The sequence below is a fragment of the Dasypus novemcinctus genome, chromosome 2 (assembly GCF_030445035.2).
Source record: "Dasypus novemcinctus isolate mDasNov1 chromosome 2, mDasNov1.1.hap2, whole genome shotgun sequence".
In the NCBI taxonomy this organism is placed as follows: Eukaryota; Metazoa; Chordata; class Mammalia; order Cingulata; family Dasypodidae; genus Dasypus; species Dasypus novemcinctus.
Genome location: NC_080674.1, coordinates 7,093,311 through 7,103,696, shown reverse-complemented (window position 1 = coordinate 7,103,696; position 10,386 = coordinate 7,093,311). Strand labels below are relative to the sequence as shown.

Sequence of the window (10,386 nt, the reverse complement as noted above, 5' to 3'; positions counted from 1 at the left end):
TTGCTGGTTGTGCAGTAGGAGCCAAGCATGTAATTGTTGGAGTAAGCTATGGAGGCTCAAGCTGCCCGCATTGCACCAGGGACCAATGAAGCTTCTTCCAACTTTCTCCTTTGCCATGGTAGGGACAGAGGCACAGCTGTGTGGACTAATCCAAGCGCAGGCCTAGACGGTAGTTGCCCAGAGAGACTGATGAAGCTTCACATCCCTTTCTCCCATGCCTGGGGCAGGGATGGAGCTGCAGGTGTGGGCAGCAGTCTATGAAGTGTAGATCCAAGAAGACTGCAGTGAGTAAATTTACTTTAGAGCAAACGCAATTCCTTCCTTCCACCTTTATGTATGTACATAGGAGGCATGGCTAAGAGCTAGGCTGTGAGTTGAAATCTCATCAACTTCGTAACTAGCTGTGTAAACTGGGCTTCATGTATCTCATCTGCTTTCCCTGTAATTATTTTAGTGATGTTGGGCGAGTCTTGTTCTCCATGTATTTGACCATGTTTTGTTTGTTTTCATTTAGGTATAGATCAAGAGGAGTTGAGAATCCGAAGGCATGGCTTTACTCACCTTGTGGAGGAACTTTGTCATTTGTTGGATTGTCTAGCACACAGAGCTGTGGCTGGTCTGAAACATCAAGCTGCAAATCATGTTCACAAGGCAGCCAAAGTGCATCCGTGTCCGTTGCTCTTTTCACAACAGTTGATGCCTTCCAGGGTCAGGTTCCATCATGCCTGTTGTAAAAAGTTCCATTCAGAAAATGGAAATGACCCCGATCCAGTTGGTGAGCCAGTGTTTTCTCAAGTATGGGACTGGATGAGGCTGGAAGAAAATACTGACAACATGGATGAAGAGATATTTTACAGGAAACTAAGCAATGTCACTTCATCAAAAGAAGTGTTAAATTTTATAAGCACATTAGACACTTTGCCTGATACTGGGGCAGCAAGAGCTTTGCAGTGGATATGCAAAGTGGAAAACAAAGATGGCAACAATAAGCTGCCAAAAGAAATCTTAGAGGTTAACACATTCAAAGCTTTATGCTTTCATTTTGAACAAGATCCCTCACATCTGTCAAACGCTGGTTCAGTGACTGCTTTGCAAGCTCTGATCCTGTTGCATGGGGATCCTCAACTGGCTTGTTAGTGAGCCTGGTGGCAGAGTGCCAGAGTAATCTCACAAAGGGTAGCCTGGAAGTTCACAATTTCTGTATTCTTGTAGAAAGTCTGATAAAACTGCCGGGTCCAGGTTGTGTGACAGTAGAATTGATTCTATGTCAACTGCAAGATGAAAATTTGGAGGGAAACAGACTTGGCCCAGTGGTTAGGTTGTCCATCTACCACATGGGAGGTCCGTGGTTCAAACCCTGGGCCTCCTTGACCTGTGTGGAACTGCCCCATGCCCAGTTCTGGTGCACACAAGGAGTGTCGTGCCATGCAGGGGTGTCCCCTGTGTAGGGGAGCCCCACACGCAAGGAGTGCGCCCCGTAAGGAGAGCCTACCCAACTTGAAAGAAAATGCAGCCTGCCTAAGAATGGCACCACCCACAAGGAGAGCTGACATAACAAGATGACACAACAAAAAGAGACACAGATTCCCGTGCTGCTGACAAAAACAGAAGCGGACAAAGAAACAAGATGCAGCAAATAGACACAGAGAATAGACAACCTGGGTGGGTCAGGGGAGAGAAATAAATAAATAAATAAATCTTTTAAAAAGAAAAAAAGGAAAAAATAAGAAAATTTAGAAACATTGACCACTAAGGATATGGGGACCTCCTATAGACTATTCCAGGCATGTCCTGAAAAAGCAGACCATCGCCAGATGTTTTTAAATAAGATGAACAACTATGCTGTGTCACTAGATTCCCAACTGAGTCCTACATGGATCAGCCAAATGCTCAGGGCCTTAGTGGTCCTTTAGCAAACTCAGGCACGTCCTCTGGTTATAAAATTGGGTAAATATGCTGTTAGGCATTTCTCTACTTTCACTAATGAAGAGCTAAGTAAAATCTGAGAGGTTTCATTTAATTTGGCACATGGACAGACTTTTTACAAAGGCCTTGGAGCAAAACATAGCTGTACTTTATCATTCTTTGAATCCTCAAATTGTCAGCAAAATTATGGAGTACTGCAGTAGAAGATTGTTTCTTTCAAAGCCAATCTTGGAAATCGGTAAAGTTTTCACTTACTCAGATTTCTGTGTTAATTGAACCATTTGGAAAGCTCAGTTATTTACCACGCAATGCCTCTGCTTTAAGAAGCTAGAAAATATTCTCTTCACACATTTCAATTCTTTTCCACCCAGAATCCTACTGAGATTTCTCCATTCATGTTTGCTTATTGAACACCATCCAGTCGACTTGATGGCAAAACTATTTATCCCTTATTTTCTACAGTGGCTGCAAGGTGAGTTGGTTATGACTTCTGAGAGTGGAAAAAGGAACTTGTGATGCTTTGAGGCCTGTGCACCTGTTACATTGAGTGATGCTGTGCCTTTGTTTTGCTTCCCTATTTTTCCCAAGAAAATGTCTGAAGTGGCAGGCTATCAACCCAGGTTAAAGAATGCGAGAGCATCTTCTGGAGGGAGGAAAGCAGTTTTGGGTAAACAGATGCTGCTGCCCTAGCTGAGGAGCTGTGTTCTCTGGGGATATGGTGATCATGAAACAGAGTAATATGCTGTAGGTTGAGAGCAATTCTAATCCTTTGCAAGGATGGCACTGACAATCTTGACTTCAGATATGTCACACTGCTGGATCGCTGCGCTTAAAGATTTCCACTAATCCCAATAACAGAAGTTAGGAACTAGGACTTGTAGAAGTCAAAATGAGATGTCACTGGTCAAGCAAGCATGACGGCCTAATTCTAACAAATTCATTTTGTAGCGTCACTTAAAAGTCCATCACGCTTCTGGAATGAATGAATTCCTGTGGTGTGTTCATGATGTTTTTCATTACATGTACCAAAATTCAAACATAGCTGATTGGGATGCTTTTTTATTTCAGGTGAAGAATCATATCTGGACAGATTGAGTCTGGCACAACTGACACAACTGTACTTATCCTCAGTCCTAGAATGTCCTTTCTATAAGGTAAAAACAAAAGCATATGGCATTATTTCACTGAAGGCAAACAGTTTTCTTGTGCCCCTTCTGAAAACTAAGTTGCTTCTCTTTTGACCTGTCTCCATAACCTTATTAAAAGGAAAACTTTCATTTACTTGGAACTAGGTGTGACAGCAAGCCTTTTCTTTGATAAATTGGCCCCATTTCTGTCTCATCCTGTAGGACCACTTCCTGCTGTATGAGATTTCTCCACGGTTTCAAGGGTTGAAGGTGTATAAGTCTTAGTGCTGCTTGATTCACTTCGAGGGTTTTAAAGGGTTTTAGTGCACACAAGAGCCGTTTGATTAAAACAATATGAATCTCTGAACTCTATAAATTCTAATTTTTCTGAGTCCATAGTCTAAACTTCCCATGCTATCTCAAAAAGTATATTTTTATCTGTTGATTTGTTTGAATCAGGATCCAAAGGCCACACATTACTTTTAAGTGTTATGTTTAGATGTTTAGTTTCTTCTGTAACTGTACCCCTACCTCATCTAGTTTTCATATCACCAGTTTATTGGGGAAATTGGATCAGTTGTTCTACGGAGTGCCCCATATCTTTTATTTCATGTTATTTAATTTGCTCCTCTATTTCTCTCTTTCCTGTCAAGCTGAAAATTAGATCTACAGACTCGCATAGATTTGGGTTGAAATTTTCAGAGGATACTTCACAGGTGGTGCTATTTCCTTTGCTTCATACCATAAAATCTGGTTGTCCCCTTTTACTGATGCTGATTAAAGATGGATCCATGGGCTCCTTTATTATCAGCCTGATGCCTTCATTATACAGTTCCCCACTGTATCAGTCAGCGTTCTCCAGAGCACTCCTACTGACAACATATAGTGTTTACAGTTATTACATTAATTTATATTATAAATATATCTTTATATGTTACATGCTTATATATTATTTTATATTACTTATATATTGATTCTTTTAGGAATTGGCTCATGTGACCATGGCACTAGGAACTTCAAATTCTGAAGGGCAGGTTCAAAGCTGGACACTCTGATAAAGGTGATTGCGAAGTCTGGTAATTCCATAGTCCCTGGGGAAGTGATGGAAGTAGGGGCAAAAATTGTTTCTGGTTTCTGAAATCCTTATTTAGTTTTGCCTTTTAAGACCTCTAGCTGATTACATAAGGGGAACCCCCACACTGCTGGAGCTGGAAGGAGCCCTGTGTGTTTGGGGCAAGAAGGAGGGTCAGGGCAGGAAGAAAGGTGGACAGGAAGCAGCTGGGAGAGGGGAGAGGGACACAGGACATGCAGGAGTGGTCAGAGGGAGGTGGGCCCACGCCGCAGAGCCTGAAGGCACTTGAAGAGCTTTGCTGTCACCTTGGAGGGACCTGTGGACACTGGTGGGTTCTGAGCAGAGGCCCAGAGGCTCGCATGGTAAAGGGGCCCACGGGCTTCAGAGTAGCCTGTGAGGGTCCAGGGTGGACCCACCTGGTGCACCACGACAGGGTGCAGGTACATGGGCACTCACATGACACAACTAAGCAGGGTGCAGGTGTGCAGGCACCTACCTGGTGCACCATGGTGGGGTGTAGGTGTGCGTCCATCTGGCGCCCCTTGGTGGGATTCAGGCAGCTGCCTTGGCATTCCCCTGCTGATGGCAGCATGTTGATGATCCCCCACAGGAGCACGGACAGCCCGTTTGGGTGCTGATGTCTTCCCCCTACGGGAAGCGCATCCACCAGCCCGTCGAGCTGCTGACCTGCGACCATGGCTGCACCCATCAGGTGAGGGCTGACTTCCACAGGCAGAATGACATCCCCAGCATCAAGGCCCCTACCTTGGGACACAGTTTTCCAGCTTGAGGTTCACCCTGGGCCCCAAAGGCCCAGGGACTCCTTCCACAGAGAGGTGTGCACCTGGGGCCTTCCGACCCCCTTGCGCTGACACCTAGAAGCTGCAGCAGTGCCCTCGCCTGGCCTTAGGGTGGGGACGATGAACAACGAGCAGCTTCCCTCATGGGCCTGGGCCAGGGCCAGACAGACACCTTTAAGATGTGGGGCGTCCAGCAGGCTGGTTTTACATGAGACTATTTCAGATTAAGGGATTCTGGTGCCTCATTCACTACGGGCACCCCCATGACATGAAAACTTTCCCCACCAGGAAGAGATGTGATGTGGGGGCATTTTTGGGGGTTGGAGTTGTCCTGGGTGGTGCTGTGGGGAGAGTTACCAGACATTGTATGTCCTACCAAGGCCCACTGGGTGGACTGTTGGAGAGTGTGGGCTATGGTGTGGACCAGTGACCATGAGGTGTAGCGGTGCTCAGAGATGTATTCACCAAGTGCAATGAATGTCTCATGATGATGGAGGAGATTGTTGTTATGGGGGGAGGTGTGGGGTGAGAGGGGTGGGGGGTATATGGAGATGTCATATTTTTTTAATGTAACATTTTTTTAATGTAACATTAAAAAAATAAATAACAAAAAATAAATTCCCCACCTTATGAGACTGGGATTATTTGTCTTCTTTATTTTCTTTTAAATGTTACATTAAAAAAATATGAGGTCCCCATATACCCCCCACCTTACCCATACGACCCCTCCCACATCAACAAACTCTTCCATCATTGTGGCACATCCACTGCACCCGGCAAATACGTTCTGGAGAACTGCTGCAGCCCATGGACAGGGGTCCACATTGACGTCCACACTCTCCCCCAGTCCACGCAGTGGGACATGACAGGACACACAACATCCAGCATCCATCCCTGCAGCACCACCTAGGACAACTCCAAACCCTGAAAATGCCCCCACACCATATCTCTTCTTCCCTCTCCCTACCATCAGCAGCCACCGTGGCCACCCTCTCCACATCACTACTACAATTTCTTCCCTTACCAATCCCTGTAGTTCCCAGCAGAACACCAGGAAATCCATTCTAATCCATACTCTATCCCTCCATCCTGTGGACCCTGGGATTAGTATGTCCAGCCCCCTTGTACATCAAGAGGGGGTTTAGATTCCACATGGATGATGGATGCAATTCTCCTGCTTGTAGCTATAGGCACTCTTGGCGCCCAGGTGTGGTGGTTGACCCTCTTCACCTCCCTGTCAGCTGGACAGGGTAAGTCCAACAAACCAGAGGGTAGGACCTGCAAGTCTGCTGAGGCCCAGGGCCTGGCCATCACATGTACAGTTCAGAGATTCAGGTGTCCTGAGTATACACCAACCCAAATGCCAAGTACAGGTCCAGTAAAAGTAACAGAAGAGGCACGTGTAGAAAGGTTATATCTGAGTCCAAGTCCATCACACTCAGGAACACAAACAAAGTAGGGCCAACTGACATGGCCCTGAACTCCAAAGCCATCTGCCTTGACTCTAGAACCTGAAGGTCGCTGCAGCCCTCAGGAGAACCAGCACCTGGGTTTCCATCTACCTTGGCTGTCTCTGGTACCCTGCTGAGGCATGCATAAGCATCACCCCCTGATGACCTCCCGACTCTTTTTTGGAGACTCTTAGCCATGTAAAATCACTTGTCCTTCCCATTTCCCCTGTTTTTATCCAAAGTCAAAAAGCAGTTCTTAACACCTGATATTACATGTAGGCTGAGATATTCTGCTAGTCTGAGTTGACCTCTTTGTTCATGGTCCTTTGTTAGTTACACCATCAGCTGGTGCTCGGTAGGAATCCCTCCATGCCAGGGAGGCTCATCCCCGGGAGTGACTGGCATTTTTGACATTGAATTACTGCTTATTTCTACGCTTAGTGACTTCTAAATATTTCTTTATTCATTGGAAACCAGGTTTTGTATTATAGGTGCCTTTTATTTTTTCAAACAATTAGCAAAATTTTATTCAGAATGCCTTTGGTTCCTTTATATCATATTGGTAAGACCATACCAGGAAGTATAGAGTTTGGGTTATATTTTTATAAATTACTCTTTCAGTATTGTGACAGAAGAGGCATGTGCAGGAAGGTCGCATCAGAGTCCAGCTCCATTACACTCAGGAGCACAAATTCCAAAGTAGGGCCCTCTGATATGGCACAGAACTCCAAATCCATCTGCCATGTCTGTATACTCTTGTTCTCCATTGCCTTCAGGAGAACCGGCACCTAGGGTTGTACCTACTTTGTCTCTCTCTGGGGTCCTGCTGAGGTGAGCGTAAGCCTGACCCCTCTGATGACCTCCTGACTCTTTTTGGAAGACTCAGTCATATAAACTTATTTGTCTTTGCCATTTCCCCCTTTTATTTAAGGCCAAAAAGGAGTTCTTAACACATGATCCAGTATGTAGGCTGAGATATTCTGCCGGTCTGAGTTGGCCCTTTTATTCAAGGTGTCTTTTTTTACATCACCAGTTAGTGATTGGTAGTAATCCCTCAGCACCAGGGAGGCTCAACCACGGGAGTCATGTCCCATGCTGGGGGTGGGGGGGGGGTGGGGGGATGTGGAATGTAATACAATTACATGCTGAGTTTAGCTAAAGAGTAGCCACATGTAAGCAACATGGAGGCTCTCAGGAGGTAACTTTTAGGCATCCTGCAGTAACAGGCCTAGTTTCTATTTCAGGCACACAGGCTCATAACCATAGTCATCAGCATCAAGGGCTCATTATTGAACCATCCTTCTTTTCCGGCCTTTGCCATTACACTTGGGGGATTATTGTTGTTCTATTGGGCAATGTGACAGAGTTCCACTGGGTAGGAACTAGCACTCCCTCAGTTGACATTTGTAACTCTTAACTACTATAAAAATATCCAACATAGATCAGAACATTTTTATGTCCCCTATATACATGCCCTGGAGAACTGCCCCCACTCATGTGCCCCCATCAATAACTCCCCATATCAGTGTTGCTCCCCTGCCATAGTTGTTACCTCTCTGTGGTCCAAAACTTCTTCAACAATGAAGCCTAATATATTGCCAAATTCAATTAATAGGAAATTGAAATAGACTGATGGGTTTAAAGTTTAGAAATAGAATACATAATAATTTAGAAATATTAAAATAAAGTAAAAATAAATTGGTGCATTATTAAAATGAAAAATATTACAAAGCTTTCTTTCAAACATTTTGCCTTTCATCACTGTAACAGGTGTTGTCTGTATGTACATTGGCAAGACGCTTTCTTTCATTTCTTCCTCACTGCCTACATCCTTTTTTTTCCTAATTTTTAAATTTTGTCTTCAAAAAAGTTTTAGATCACAGTAATTCACAGTATAGGGGACTCCCCTATATCCAACATCAAACCCTTTCCCCTTTCCCCAGCCATGATCTTCTTACTTTTCATGTTATATTTGCTGTAGCTGATGTACAGATTTTGAAACTTAGCTACTAACCATGCTTCCATTTTGGCTTACATCATGGTTTCTATTTTAGGCTGTACAAGTTTCTAAATTTTTAGCTTCCTTATGTTCTGTATTATGGTTTACATTTTAGCTTATAGACTTTTATTCACTTTTGGTGTAAGTCAACATGTCCTATATCCACCATTGCATGATCTGGTGGAGCACTTCCTTTGCCCCCCAGTTGCCCTGCTGATGTCTATTCTATACCTCTCTCCCATTCCCCGCAGGGCCACCAGTGAAAAACAATCTTCACTACTTGAGGGACCAGATTTACAAATACTGTAACTATGCTGAGGGCTTGACATACTAGACTGCCTGAACTAATTGGGAGCCACCGATTCTCTCGAGAGACCCAATGCCCTCTATTTGGGAACATCAGGACTCCCCAAGATGTGGCTACAACTTCACAGTCATTGTACGGGTTTCCTCCCTATGATGGAACACACTGTGACAACATGGGCACTCGCACACTTCCTAGAAGCTTTCCCCTGTACCAGATGCCCCAGCCTTAAGAACCTTGAACACATAATCCTTCCTTATTATATTTTCTAAAGAGTTTTCTCAACATTATAGCTTCAACCATATACTTGACATTCTCCCATATTCAATTGTTTCCCCCAGCCCTCAACCCAATTCCTTGGGCCTGCAGCTTTGTGGAACTCTTTGGGACCTGTGACCCTGTTTCCTTTCCATTTCTCCCTATGGAAAGGGGAATTGTTCTTTTATAAAAGTCCCTCATTTGTAGAATGGAGGCAGTTAACTTAATTTTTAAGTTCCACAGTTCCACAACAGAGGGCAGTTTTTGCCCCAGGATAGATGATATGCGTATAACTTATTTTATTTTATTTTTTCTGCTTTATTTTATTTTTAATGTTACATTTAAAAAAATGAGGTCCCCAGATACCCCCTACCACACCCATGCCACCTCTCCCACATCAGCAAACTCTTCCACCATTGTGGCAAATCCACTGTACCCGGTGAATTCTGGAGAACTGCTGCAGCACGTGGACAGTGGTCCACATTGTAGTCCACACTCTGCCCCAGTACACCCAGTGGGCCATGACAGGACACACAATGTCCAGCATCTGTCCCTGCAGCACCACCCAGGACAACTCCAAATCCTGAAAATGCCCCCACACCATATCTCTTCTTCCCTCTTCTGACCATCAGCAGCCACACTGGCCACCCTTGATATTGGATATGTGTGACAACCATATATTGGATATGTGAATTACTGTGACCTAAAATTTATGTCAAGAGAAACTTAATAATCAAGAAAAAAAAGAAAGAAAGAAAGGAGGTAGACACTAAAGAAGAAATGGAAGAAACTGCCTTACCACTGTACATACATGGCAACACCTGTAGCAGTGATGAAAGCAAAATGTCAGACACAGCTTTTTCATTTTTTCATTTCTGTAATATCCCAATTTATTTTCCCCTTATTTAATTTTTCTAAATTTCTTTGTATTCTATATCTAACCTTTAAACCCATCACTATATTCAATTTTTCTATTAATGCTACCTAGCAATATATTGGGTTTCCTTTTTGAAGATGTTTTGGACTACAGAGAGGTTCAACTATGGAAGGGGAGAAGCACCTATAACTGGTTTCAGTGAGATTTTGTACTTAAAAACTTACTAAAATGAGTTAAGGCTTTTGAAATATTGTGGTGGAATGAATGTATTTTGCATGTGTATTTCTGAGGTCCAGCGGGTGGGGTGTGACAGTTGGAGATTTTGTGGAACTCAAAGAGTCGTGTCCTTATGGCTAATCATTCTTATGCATGTAAACGTATTGTAGGTGAGATGTTTGGATGAAATTTCTTCATGAAAGGGCTTTATTACTCAGCCAAATGGATGCTAATGCAAAATACCAGAAATCTGCTAGCTTTTATAAAGGTATATATTTAGGGTAGGAGCTTCTAGTCACCAAGGTCATAGAGCATAGTTACTTCCCTCACAGAAATCTATTGCTACTTGCTGGAGC

The 10,386-nt window shown here is 43.8% G+C and overlaps 1 protein-coding gene and 1 pseudogene across 1 annotated transcript in view; both read left to right on the top strand.

The window, feature by feature from the left end:
* The first annotated feature begins 547 nt into the window (after positions 1 to 547).
* On the top strand, positions 548 to 3,921 carry LOC101414675 (FAST kinase domain-containing protein 3, mitochondrial-like; annotated as a pseudogene).
* A 172-nt stretch (positions 3,922 to 4,093) lies between these two features.
* Positions 4,094 to 10,386, top strand: part of LOC111761325 (uncharacterized) — a 31,393-nt gene continuing 25,100 nt past the window's right edge. Inside the window, exons 1-2 of the mRNA XM_058306382.2 lie at positions 4,094 to 4,113; positions 4,736 to 4,837. The gene's annotated coding sequence lies outside the window, so the exon portion shown is untranslated. The remainder of the gene's footprint in view (positions 4,114 to 4,735; positions 4,838 to 10,386) is intronic.